A 14,934-nucleotide genomic window follows, 5' to 3' on the forward strand; every position below is an offset into this window, starting at 1 on the left:
TCAAAAAGGTTTATATTAACCAAAAACTACTCTTCTTCAACTCATTAGTCAACGCTAAACTCACCTGTTCAGAATTTAGAAAAGTCCAGCACCGTGTTGACTTTGGATTACCATATTAAATTTCTTTTATCATTTTTGAAGTGGACTTCTATTCTAAATTATTTGTATAATTGTCAGCATTACTAAAATAAACTTCTTAACGATGAATCATCATTAACATAAAGTCGTACATTTCAAAACTAGGTTAACCTATCATAGCTTCATCGAATCACCATTAGTGATTTTCTGTTCGCCAAGGAATTCTAATTTCAATAAACAAGTTCCTTTCCTGTGCTCATAAGCCTTACAGAGTAAACCGTATCAGTTTTGTAAAAACGGACATTTTGCTATTTACCCTATGTATGATACTTTCTTAAGATCTTATTATCTAATTGTAACTAATAAGCAAGGGAGGCTGTATTTACGAAGCGAGGTAGAAATGATATCTTACATTAAGATTAGAATTTGATGTATTTTGTTTGTATGCTTTATTTCTCCAACTTTTAACACATAATTTGAGAGAGAGAGAGAGAGAGAGAGAGAGAGAGAGAGAGAGAGAGAGAGAGAGAGAGAGAGAGAGAGAGAGAGAGAGAGAGAGAGAGAGAGAGTTACAAGGATTTTGGATGTCTCAAAGACTATTTATACCGCGGAGACTCCTATTTGCTCTTTGGTTGAGCGATTTAGTTTAAGTATTTAGAGAGTTCTTATGATCTTGCCTAACTTATTCCTGAACTCGTTTACCGTGTTACTGTTTGCTTCATCCGCTGGAAGTGTGTGTATATATATATATATATATATATATATATATATATATATATATATATATATATATATATATATACATATACCAAGGCACTTCCCCCAGTTTTGGGGGGGTAGCCGACATCAAACCAAAGAAACAAAAAAAAAGGGGGGAGCTCTCCTCTCTGCGTTCCTCCCAGCCTGATAAGGGACTCAACTGAGTTCGGCTGGTACTGCTAGGGTGCCACAGCCCACCCTCCCCCGTTATCCACCACAGATGAAGTTTCATAACGCTGAATCCCCTACTGCTGCTACCTCTGCGGTCATCTAAGGCACCGGAGGAAGTAGCAGGGCCTACCGGAAATGCGTCATAATCGCTCGCCATTCATTCCTACTTCTATCACGCACTCTTGCCTCTCTCTCATCTATCCTCCTATCACCCAGACTCCCAGAACTTTTTTCACTCCATCCATCCACCCAAACCTTGTACTTCTCCCATCAACTCTTGCATTAATCACCTTCTTTAGCAGACAGCCATTTTCCATTCTCTCAACATGGCCAAACCACCTCAACAGATTCATATCCATTCTGGCTGCTAACTCATTTCTTACACCCGTTCTCACCCTCACTACTTCGTTCCTAACCCTATCTATTCGAGATACACCAGCCATACTCCTTAGACATTTCATCTCAAACACATTCAATATCTATCTCTCCGTCACTTTCATTTCCGACAACTCCGATCCATACATCACAGTTGGTACAATCACTTTCTTATACTGAGCTCTCTTTACAGTCATACCCAACCCTTTATTTTTTACCTCTCCCTTAACTGCCCCCAACACTTTGCATCCTTCATTCACTCTTTGACGTACATCTGCTTCCACTCCACCACTTGCTGCAACAACAGACCCCAAGTACTTAAACTGATCCACCTCCTCAAGTAACTCTCCATTCAACATGACATTCAACCTTGCACCACCTTCCCTTCTCGTACATCTCATAACCTTACTCTTACCCACATTAACTCTCAACTTTCTTCTCTCACACACCCTTCCAAATTCTGTCACTAATCGGCCAAGCTTCTATTCCGCATCTGCAACCAGTACAGTATCATCCGCAAACAACAACTGATTTACCTCCCATTCATGGTCATTCTCGTCTACCAGTTTCGATCCTCGTCCAAGCACTCGAGCATTCATCTCTCTCACCACTCCATCAACATAAGTGTTAAACAACCACGGCGACATCACACATCCCTCTCTCAGCCCCACTCTCACTCTCAATCGCTCACTTCATTTCCTGTCCTAACACATGCTTTACTACCTTTGTAGAAACTTTTCACTGCTTGCAACAACCTTCCACCAACTCCATATAACCTCATCACATTCCACATTGCTTCCTTATCAACTCTATCATATGCTTTCTCCAGATCCATAAATGCAACATACACCTACTTAGTTTTTTGCTAAATATGTCTTGCATATCTGCCTAACTGTAAAAATCTGATTCATACAACCCCTACCTTTTCTAAAACCACCCTGTACTTAATCTTATTAATCAGTACTCTACCATACACTTTTCCAACTACACTCAACAAACTAATACCCCTTGAATTACAACACTCATGCACATCTCCCATACCCTTATATAGTGGTACAATACATGCACAAACCCAATCCACTGGTACCATTGACAACACAAAACACATATTAAACAATCTCACCAACCATTCAAATACAGTCACACCCCCTTCCTTCAACATCTCAGCTATCACACCATCCATACCAGATGCTTTTCCTACTTTCGTTTCATCTAGTGCTCTCCTCACTTCCTCTCTTGTAATCTCTCTCTCATTCTCATCTCCCATCACCGGTACCTCAACACCTGCAACAGCAATTATATCTGCCTTCCTATTATTCTCAACATTCAGTAAACTTTCAAAGTATTCTGCCCACCTTTTCCGTGCCTCCTCTCCTCTTAACAACGTTCCATTTCCATCTTTCACTGTCTCTTCAATTCTTGAGCCAGGCTTCCTTACTCTCTTCACTTTTTTCCAAAACTTCTTATTCTCTTCATATGAATGACCCAATCCCTGACCCCACCTCAGGTTAGCTGCCCTCCTTGCCTCACTTACCTTACGCTTTACTTCCACATTTTTCTCTCTATATTTTTCATATTTCTCTACACTATTACTTTGCATCCATTCTTCAAAAGCCCTCTTTTTCTCTTCCACTTTTACCTTCACTCCTTCATTCCACCGTTCACTGCCCTTCCTCATGCTGCCTCCAACAAACTTCTTGCCATACACATCACGTGCAATCTCAACAAAATTTTCTTTTACTAACTTCCACTCCTCTAAATTACCAGTTTCTCTTACTTTCACTTCGTAATATGCCATTTCAACCTTTCTTGGTAGTTACTTTTTACCCCCGGTTTTATTAGCTCTTCAACCCTCACTAGCTCCCTTTTACATCCACCTACTCTATTTCCCCACTCTTTTGCTACAACTAATTTTCCTTCCACCAAAAAATGATCAGACATACCGTTAGCCATCCCCCTAAACACGTGCACGTCTTTCAATCTTCCAAACATTCTTTTTGTTATCAACACATAATCCATTGATGCCCTTTCTACCACTCTTCCATTTGCCACTCTTACCCATGTATATGTATATATATGTATATATAGCTATATATATACACATACACACACACATATATATATATATATATATATATATATATATATATATATATATATATATATGTATATGTATATATGTATATCGATTGGTTTCCGGTGAGAGTGGGGCTGAGACAGGGATGTGTGATGTCGCCGTGGTTGTTTAACTTGTATGTTGATGGAGTGGTGAGAGAGGTGAATGCTCGAGTGCTTGGACGAGGATTAAAACTGGTAGGCGAGAATGATCATGAATGGGAGGTAAATCAGTTGTTGTTTGCGGATGATACTGTACTGGTAGCAGACACAGAAGAGAAGCTTGACCGACTAGTGACAGAATTTGGAAAGGTGTGTGAGAGAAGGAAGTTGAGAGTTAATGTGGGTAAGAGTAAGGTTATGAGATGTACGAGAAGGGAAGGTGGTGCAAGGTTGAATGTCATGTTGAATGGAGAGTTACTTGAGGAGGTGGATCAGTTTAAGTACTTGGGGTCTGTTGTTGCAGCAAATGGTGGAGTGGAAGCAGATGTACGTCAGAGAGTCAATGAAGGTTGCAAAGTGTTGGGGGCAGTTAATGGAGTAGTAAAAAATAGAGGGTTGGGCATGAATGTAAAGAGAGTTCTATATGAGAAAGTGATTGTACCAACTGTGATGTATGGATCGGAGTTGTGGGGAATGAAAGTGATGGAGAGACAGAAATTGAATGTGTTTGAGATGAAGTGTTTAAGGAGTATGGCTGGTGTATCTCGAGTAGATAGGGTTAGGAACGAAATGGTGAGGGTGAGAACGGGTGTAAGAAATGAGTTAGCGGCTAGAGTGGATATGAATGTGTTGGGGTGGTTTGGCCATGTTGAGAGAATGGAAAATGGCTGTCTGCTAAAGAAGGTGATGAATGCAAGAGTTGATGGGAGAAGTACAAGAGGAAGGCCAAGGTTTGGGTGGATGGATGGTGTGAAGAAAGCTCTGGGTGATAGGAGGATAGATGTGAGAGAGGCAAGAGAGCGTGCTAGAAATAGGAATGAATGGCGAGCGATTGTGATGCAGTTCCGGTAGGCCCTGCTGCTTCCTCCGGTGCCTTAGATGACCGCGGAGGTAGCAGCAGTAGGGGACTCAGCAGTATGAAGCTTCATCTGTGGTGGAAATGTGGGAGGTTGGGCTGTGGCACCCTAGCAGTACCAGCTGAACTCGGCTGAGTCCCTGGTTAGGCTGGAGGAACGTAGAGAGTAGAGGTCCCCTTTTTTGTTTTGTTTCTTGTTGATGTCGGCTACCCCCCAAAATTGGGGGAAGTGCCTTTGGTATACATATATATATATATATATATATATATATATATATATATATATATATATATATATATATATATATATATATATATACTGTATGTATAATATATATATATACATATATATATTATAGCTATATATATACACATGCATACACACACATATATATGTACAGTATATATATATATATATATATATATATATATATATATATATAGAGAGAGAGAGAGAGAGAGAGAGAGAGAGAGAGAGAGAGAGAGAGAGAGAGAGAGAGAGAGAGAGAGAGAGAGAGAGAGAGAGAAGTTGCCAATTTAGGGAAGTAGAAAGACAGTGACTTACGATGAAATATGTCGCTGTTTTGCAGGGGTTATATCGAAAGTGGTCAAGGCTACAAATATTTTACCATCATTTAAAAAAGAAAGGAACTTATGAAATATTTTCTACTGTCGTATCCACTGATGGCAGCATTCATGAATTTAGAATAAATCAAATTAGGTAATCATAGCTTAATCTGATTTCATTGAACAGTTTCCCATTTTAAATGTTTTAAGTTTACGCTTGCATCAAAATAAAGTATTAATATAGTTTTGGTCTTTAAATTTATTTAGCCTTAAACTAAAGAACGCCAAAGTCGGAAACATCTGCCTAAAGTAATCTTGGATCCACAAAGTATATGCAAAATGTCTTTAATCCCTACTAAATTTCATAGACCTCACTAAAAATAGCATCTCCTTCAGAATAGACCGTAAAATGTTCTAGAATAGACCGTAAAATGTTCTAGAATAGACGAAGTCATATAGTATATATATATATATATATATATATATATATATATATATATATATATATATATATATATATATATATATATATATGTATGTGTATGTATATACATACATACATACATACATATACATACATACATACATACATACTGTATATACATATATATATATATATATATATATATATATATATATATATATATATATATATATATATATGTATTTATATATATATATTTATGTATTTATATATTTATATATATATATATATATATATATATATATATATATATATATATATATATATATATATATATATATATATATGTATATATATATATAAATTCGTAGCGGCCAATTCGGTCGACCAGAAATCTGTATGTGTCGTAGACCGTGATACAGAAGAAATTAGAATTTTGACCTTAGACTTGACATATGACCATGTAAAAGTTCAAGTTACTGATGTTTTGGTAGGAAATGATTACAAATACCCCTCCCTCGGTACTGCCTACCAATTTTCATTACTCTCATGGAAAAAAAAATACCACTGAAAGCTATATATTAAGATGCCATTGCATGTTAACAACATGCATTTCATTATGAAAATATACGTGGCTGAAGGACAGGCAAATCATTGAACCTCTCTCTGACATGCTTATAGAAATCGTGAATATAATTTGGAAAAAGAGTAGGAATAAGACAATTAAGCAAAATAAAGTAAAGGGTCCCTATTAACGAATCAACTTATATAGGTATCAAACAAGACAGAAGCAAAAAGATAATTTCATTATCGTATCTTCAGATAGAAAGAAGAAGTCTAACACTATTTGATTTCCCGTGCGTATGTGGAAGAATTGGAAATCTGCTGGAGTTGGGTCTGTATATTCGACAAGCAAAAAAAATGTACCTGTTTTAAGGAGCGTTAACTATTCGAGAACTTTATTATGTTTGCAGAAGTTAAACAAAATCCTGTATTTTATAACTTTATCAGGATTCTTTTGATAGAATAGCGTACTTGGGATTAGTAAACGGAATTTGATTTAATGTCTTTCCAGTTTCTTATTAGTAAAATTATGATGCGTAACTCTTATATACTGGCTTTATTATAAGGCAAAGCATTTTTTCGTCAATTGGTGATACCTCCCACCACTTATTGGTGAAGAGGCCAGCGAACATATTTGCCTAACGAGATTGTAGCGTTTTAGTGTAACCTCATCTAATGTAATTTTGCAATATATTTGTCAACCACTATCATATCATGCACTAATTAGTTTTCCTAAATCCGGGAAAGTAGGTCAAAAAGGTATATTAGTTATTAAATAAATACATGGCTATCACCTGCTTAGTGGATGATTTTGATTTCCGTTGAGGTTGGGCAGGAAGCAAGCTAATAGTTGTAAAATGTTCAGATGAATTTTTTTTCTTCTCTCTCTCTCTCTCTCTCTCTCTCTCTCTCTCTCTCTCTCTCTCTCTCTCTCTCTCTCTCTCTCTCTCTCTCTCTCTCTCTCCAGGTGAAATATCTGATAATAAGGTCATGGCTGACATTAGATATTATAATCGTGCTTGTCTAAATAGTTCAGATAAGAGAATGTTGTTTTCAAATTGAATTTTCACCTCTAAACGGGTAGTGCCGCCAGTGGACCTCACGCGGTAAACTGTGAGTATTACTAACGGTTATTTGCAACGTTCCTTCGACCCCTATCCGCACTTGCTATATATCCTTCTACTTTACCTCCGTTCTTGCTTCCTTTTTTACTTCCTGTTGTTCAATTTTTGTACTTTTTCTTCATAGTTTAACTGAAAGAATTTCCCATAGTTAATCTAGGGTGCTGGCTGACCACATAAACCCCAGTGACGGAATATATAGGTAAAATTCCATAAATACAATCCAATCACAATAGAATTTCTATATAATGTGGGCAAGCCAAACGATAACTGAGGTTTTTTTTAATACTTTTTTCTTGAAATTTTTATTTATTTTACATTTTGGTGATAGAACATTTCTTAATTTTACCTCAAGAAGATTGTTATGCATCATATTCATAACTGCAAAATATAAAGAGACCGGATCCCTTAAGATTGATTTTAGGTAAAACTAATTGGTGAAATTTACTTGTGTAGAGAGTTGATATATTCTAAATAACAATGAATGTCATGATTTTGACTAGAATTGAAATGATGATTGAAACTGTGTAGTAAATGGGACATTTACTACTATTACGGATGACCGGAAATAACCATTTTCATTTAGATTAAAATGGAATGAAAAAAATTTAATGTGTGTTTTCAAGTCTTTCAAGCATACCCGTGATTGATATTTTCAATGTCTTTGAAAGATCTTTATGATATTGAAATTCCTTTAACACATCTGAAAATTACCTCTGAAATACTTTCTTGAAATATTTCTGTCCTACACGAGTGGAACAATTTTCTGTAACTTGAGATTTAGCAAAACTATATGCTTCTTGTCAGATAGCTACAGAAATTTTAGTGGTTTGTCTAACTTCATTGCCCAAAAAACGAACAGTGTTTCTCTGAAGAAATCAAGTGCTCATTTGACCAAGAATGATAAACGGACAGGTTAGAGCATACTTGAGCCCCTCAATACAGCGACCAGAAACGCCAAAAATCCGGACAAGACTAAAATTACCCTTGTCAATACCCTTATTGTTCGTATACCTCCAAAGACAAAGCTCATGAGAATACCTTTTTCAAATGTTCCATTTGTAAGAGTCAACTGGCTGCTCACCTAGAGAATCGACACTAAGAATTATAGGCACTCGTGGGAAATATTTTTGTCTTGTCTAAAAATTTGTTTCTTTTCTAAAAGAATAGTATCATGGTCGGCATTCTGAAGATATTTTTCATCATTTTTAAAGGTGAAATAATCACTGTAGGGTGCTTAACCGCTGAAAGCTCACCAGGAAGTTAAAGGACCTAAATTAATCGTGATGGCTAAACTATTATTTTCTATCGACAATCTAAATTTAGTGAAATCCTCTTACTGGAAGATGTTCATGAATGTATTTGAACTGCGGTTTATTTTTTCCCGCAAATCACCGCATTTTATCCATCATAGTTAGCATGTCCTGGGTTTATCAAAATGCTACAAAGTATTTTAAATCCAGTAAACTAAACTTTGGAAATGACTGCATTATTCTTCTTTCTTCCACCTTTACTCTGGAGTATCCACTACTTACTATGGGTTCCAAACAAAAGTTCGTTTAGAAAATCTTCGCATTGTAATAATTCGTAAAATAAAGTTCGTGTGCCTAAAGCAAAATCAAGATAAAATACGTAAGGTGTAAAGTTCGTCGTTCCAAAAGTTGCTTATGAAATAAAATCGAAATGAAAGAATCGTAAGGTTAAATGCTCGTGATGCAAATGTTCATACGCATAGAATTTCTCATGGAAAAAGCTCTATGAAACGGTTCGTACGCAAATATTCTTAATAGAAAATTCATTTGAAAATAGTACGTACGCTGAAGTTCGTATGGTATAAAGTACGTAGGCTATATGAAATATTTTAAATTCTTTCTCTCCTGTGAAAGAGCCATTATTTTTTTTTTTTATTAAAGCCCAAGCTACTGATCTTCTTTATTTCCAAAAAAAAATTCTTTTATTTTCCTTAACAAAGCTTGGTAAGTTTCAAGGTTAATCAATCTGGATGTACTGCTGACGTTAATTTTTTCCGGTTAGACCATGTCGGTCATTTTCTTTCCCCGTGTTAATGTTCGATAATTTCACAATTAAGCCATTCTAGTTCCCATTCCTTTGATTATATATTTTTCATTTGGAACGTAAATTGACGAGACGTGGTCATGACTAATATCGGATAGGTAAGAGAGAGAGAGAGAGAGAGAGAGAGAGAGAGAGAGAGAGAGAGAGAGAGAGAGAGAGAGAGAGAGAGAGAGAGAGAAATAAATGATTTAAACATATTCTAATATTGTAATCTATGGAAATCTTAAAGAATATCACTTGTCGAATGGAATTTAGTTATGAAAAAATGAATAACGGAATATCTGCTAGTAAAGACAAGCATGTTTTAAATATTGACATTTTTTTTTTATTTACCTATGAGCTTCTAAGAAATTATGTCAAGTAACGCAAACACCTGACTATATGTATAAAGATTAATGATGAATCAAGTTATAGTAAACAAGCACGGGACTGGTATCTGGCCGCACACTCATTTTCTAAAACACTTGACTACTACAGTCACTACACCACGTATATATATTATTGATAAAAGTCAGTCGAAAGGTCGAAGGCCTTAATAGACTTTTGACTAGTAACTCCCGCTGCTTCAGTAATAAAAGAAGAAAATTAGAATATCAAGCCATGTGTCAAAACTACGGAAGGTTGCAATGGGTAAATCTTGTAGTTCCAATCTAGTATTTAACAGCGGAAAGAAGCTCTTTTGAAAGAAATGCAATAATGAATGATGGGGGCAAGCATTCTCTCTCTCTCTCTCTCTCTCTCTCTCTCTCTCTCTCTCTCTCTCTCTCTCTCTCTCTCTCTCTCTCTCTCTCTCTCTCTCTCTCTCTCTCTCTCTATATATATATATATATATATATATATATATATATATATATATATATATATATATATATATATATGAACATAAACATCTCTATACGAACTTTTACTTAGGTATTTTTGTTAGGCGAACTTTTTCCTTGACGACTATATGCGTACGAAAATTTTACGAAATTTTTCTATAATATTTTTTATATCCGAATTAACGTCCCAACGAACTTTTGTTGTTACGAATATTTTGCATACCATGCGAACATTAGCATACGAACCTTTGCTTACAGACTTTTAAAACGAACTTTAGCCCTTACGAACAATCGCGTACGAACTTTGTTCATACGAACTATTACCATAAGTACTTTGGTCCTAGAACCCTTATTACTCAACTTGATAATACTCAACTTGATAAATTTTCTCTAATAAAAAGTTATCCAGCTTGTGTAGCTTGTATCCTACTCGATACTAATTACAGATTCGTAAGTTTGAACGACTGTTTAATCACTTGCTGGTTGACCTAAAACGTAAATTAATTACTAGTTACAATTAAAGTATCATAATTACTTTTAATTTATACCAAGTTCCCTAAATGGTCTGCTTCGCGGTGGCTCACTTCGCTGGCAATTAAACTTTAATTCAATGTATTATGCTCTGACAAATGGTACATGGATGTGCTGAGCACGCCATCGGCATGGATCATTATTAAAAGTATAATTACTGATGATTTATACCACGTCCCCCAAATGGTCTATCCTGACTTGAAATTATAGTATGATTCAAACTATTTTCGCGTACAGTATTATAGTAGGATGCGTATTATACTCTTAATAAGCATAGTAGGATGTAAGGTATACTGTACTAGACCAAGAGACAGACCCTATTTGTTTGTCCAGCGGGAATGTGCAATCGTGTGACTCCTATAATCTAGTGGTTGATTGATTGATTTAAAGTTTTCAGGCATCCTGACATCTAAGGTCATTGACGCCGAGATATATATAGTGGGTTGTCTTCTGAAATCATTAAGGTTTAATCATCTAGCACAGAAATTAATTTAACATTTTATAATTGTTTCATGATATTTTTTTTCCTTCTAACCTCGATCGGTATGTTTGAGCTACTTGAAAAAGCTGCAACCTAATATCTTTTGATATCTTTCTACTACCAAGCAGTTGCTATTCAGGGTATGAAAGACAGAGAATTTTAATACAGTAAACATCCTGTTTTCCCTCTGTGGATGAAGTATTGGGCTCGCCGAATAGTTAGAGTAAGCAACATTACCTCTTGAACGTCATCTCTATTGGGTGACCAGCTAACGAAGGTATGCAACATACCTTCTGTGGTCGACATTCCAATATTTTATGCTGTAGAGCAAGGATCAGTGTTGTCACAAAGCTAACATGAAATAACCCATTTAACAGCTTCGTTCTTATAAAGAAATATTTGACATGATGATAATTTTATCTGCTCAGTGCTTTATAATGGACGGTATTTTACTTTTAATTTTGAAACTAATGATAATAAATTTGTCAAAGTTATACATTTACCATGTAACTGAATTTACATATAGCATTTGAATGGTCGTTCCATTTCCCATTTGCAATTACTTAGTATTTTCACAATTGCAAATCACTCCAGACTATGAATCCATCCTTCCATTTCTTGACTGTGAAAAGGTCCATTTCACCTAATCGTGGACCGGGAAAAAATAGGTTAAATCAACAGGAATCAGTTCGAAGCTGAGAAATGTCCTCTCTCGGAATCCAACATAATTAGTTGGGAGAAAATATGTCGAAAGGGTAAACTCTGCTGAACGTTGCCATGGAAGGAAAGAAGTTAATGAAAATGAGAAGGGGATGATCCCAAGGAAACCATACCAAGGCTAGTCTATAACTCAAGTGGACTACAGAACAGTTTCTTAAAACAGGACACTTCAGCTTCTACCTCCTTTTATGATTTTGCGATGAACAGAGAACTCATTATAAAGGGAGGAAGTATCGTAACAGTTGGATTTTGGAATTAAAAAAAAAAAATATGCATAATGTTTCCTTGTTCTCTTCACTGCATGTTGCATAAAACGTTACTTATGTAGTAAAGAAAAATATAATTGAATAATAACTATGTAAATAGTTATGTTATCCAAAGTTAACATAATTGATTAAAAAGTATTTTAAAATTAGTTTCTTTGTTTCCATACGATGCTTTACCAGGGTAAAAAAATAACTTCGTGTCCTGGAGTATTATGTGTATAATGTCGTGGAAGAATTGCCAATTTATCCCTTATCCTTTAATAGGAAAATGGTATCTGAGAAGCGATGCTCCCATTAAAGATTCTAGTTTGTATAGTTTGGAAAAATAGATATTACTATAAAAAATTGTAATTCATTTTTTTTTTTCGTCACAGGGCTCGTAGAAAGACAGTCTTCAAATGATTGCCCATGTATAAAGAATATCATGAAACTCTACACAGCTGGCTAGATATTGATCGAAGTTTCAATTTCCGTTGAATGAAATTTAATTTCTAATGTAAAGTAGTTTATTATGAACTAGAGCCAAAGAAATTAGTGGTTTCACGAAATAAAATGACAAATATTTAAGATACCAGGAAAACCAAAGATATTTTCCCACAATGTCTGACATCTGATTACCAGCAATAATGAAATAAAAGTTTCATTAGAATTAGCTCCTTCGAAAAAAAAGTTCTCATTGCTCACTTAGGAATGGATGCCGTCAAAGGTAAAAAGATAAATCTTAAGCGAAGGAAGGTTGCCATTGAAAAACAAGAGAATAGTAAATAAACCTGTTGCTTCTGAAGGAATGGCTACAAATGCATACCACAGGTCATAAAAAGCGTGCTGCTACTCTAAGAATGGCAATGCACGAAATGGATAAGCAGAGAAGTATAATATGGTATTTTTTTATTTTTTTATTAAAGAATGAATCCAATTTCTTAGTAGAAGAAGCAGACAGCCATTTACATAATCTTTGATAACTATTCCCGGTCGATTAATGTCGAATGAAATATATTTAAATACAGAATATATATTTCGTTATATTCATTCCCTTAATCTCTTATTGATTAATAATATGCAAATCCCCTTTCTTTGTTTTCGCGTTAAAGTTGAGATGCAATTGTAAACATTTTTTTTTCTCTCATGATGGATGGGTGGATTATGATCAGTATCATCCTACTTCCAGCTAAATATCGAACAGGTTAAAATCTTAATAAATCTGGAGTCCTAATCATACATGAATTATTTTTACGGATTCGTTCCTAAAATAAAATTAGGACGATACATATCAGTTGGTTACTGTGGCTTTAAACTTCAAGCAAAGAAATAGAACAATATATATATATATATATATATATATATATATATATATATATATATATATATATATATATATATATATATATATATATATATATATATATATATATATATATATATATATATATATATATACATACATACATATATATATATGTCAATGTCACTGTCCCTTGCCTCTGCCATTCATCGTCGGCCTTTAAAGCCTTTAAATTGTGGGTTTCTAGTTATTTCCAATATTTTCGTTTTTTTCTTCATTTATTGCCAGTCCCAGCTTTTCTGCCTTTCCTTTAAATTTTGTTACAATATTTTCTGCACCTTCAATATCTTCAGTGATAACATTTATGTCATCTGCATGTGTAATTGATAGTTTTCTGAACTATGCTCCAAGTTGTCTTTCATTTAGTCTTCTGGCTACTTTCTCCATTACAATGCTGAAAAACTGAGGGTAGAGTATACAACCTTGCTTGAGCCCATTTCTGTTGGTGAAGGGTGAAGTTGTTTTTCCTCCATATGTTACTAAACATTTGGTGTTTGTGTAGCAGGCTTTAGTTAGATGTATTAATTTGCTAGGGAGGCCCATTTCTTTCAGGATTTTCCACATTGATGGTCTATGTATACTACCATATGCCTGTTTGTGATTAGTGAAGAGGTGTAAGGCATATTTATTAAATTTCCAACATTTTTTAGTAATCTGTCTAACTGTAAATAGCTAGTCTGTTGTTGATCTTTTCTTTCGAAAAGCTGCCTGGTATTCTCCAACAACAGCCTCATCACAAACAACTAATTTTTTATATAATATTATTGTGAAGATTTTTAGCTGTTGACTAAAGGCTTATTCCATAACAATTTTACAATTTAGTCGATCTCCCTTTTTGTGTAATGGTACAATGATCCCTTATCCTCAATCATCTCCTCTCTCCAGATCATTCCTATCAACTTATCTAGACGATATTCCAAGACTTCTCTATCGAGTTTCCAAATTGCACTTTGCCAGGGCTCTTGTGATTTTTAGGGGGTTTATTGCTGTTTTAACGTCTAACAATGGTCGATGGATCTATTTCAAGTGCTCCAACAAGGAAAAATAGCTTAATGAGGAAATGAATAAAGTGCATTAGAAGTAATGAATAATTAATATAAAATACCTTAAGATTTGTAACGTTAAAATTGATCTTTCATATATTAACCATATGGAGAGACATGTCAGCCTGATTAACATATAAACATTCACTGCAAGTTTGAACTTCTGAAGTTCCACTGATTCAACTCCCCTATAAGGAAGATCACTCCTTTATGTGATCACAGTTAGAATAAAACTTCTAGAATATTGTGTATTATCATGCCTTTATGATGGAGAAGGCATGACTTTGAATTAACTGCATGCCTCGTACATGTACAGGATGCTACACCCGAGGTAGATTTGAATGCAAAGGATGTTCAGAATTATGAAGAATCATATACAGCATGCATAAAGAACTATTCCAGATCAGGAATAAGAAAATTAATAGACTGCAGATCTTGTTCAATAAATTAAGATGAGAGTCA

This window comes from Palaemon carinicauda, chromosome 7, assembly GCF_036898095.1.
Source record: "Palaemon carinicauda isolate YSFRI2023 chromosome 7, ASM3689809v2, whole genome shotgun sequence".
Lineage (NCBI taxonomy): Eukaryota > Metazoa > Arthropoda > Malacostraca > Decapoda > Palaemonidae > Palaemon > Palaemon carinicauda.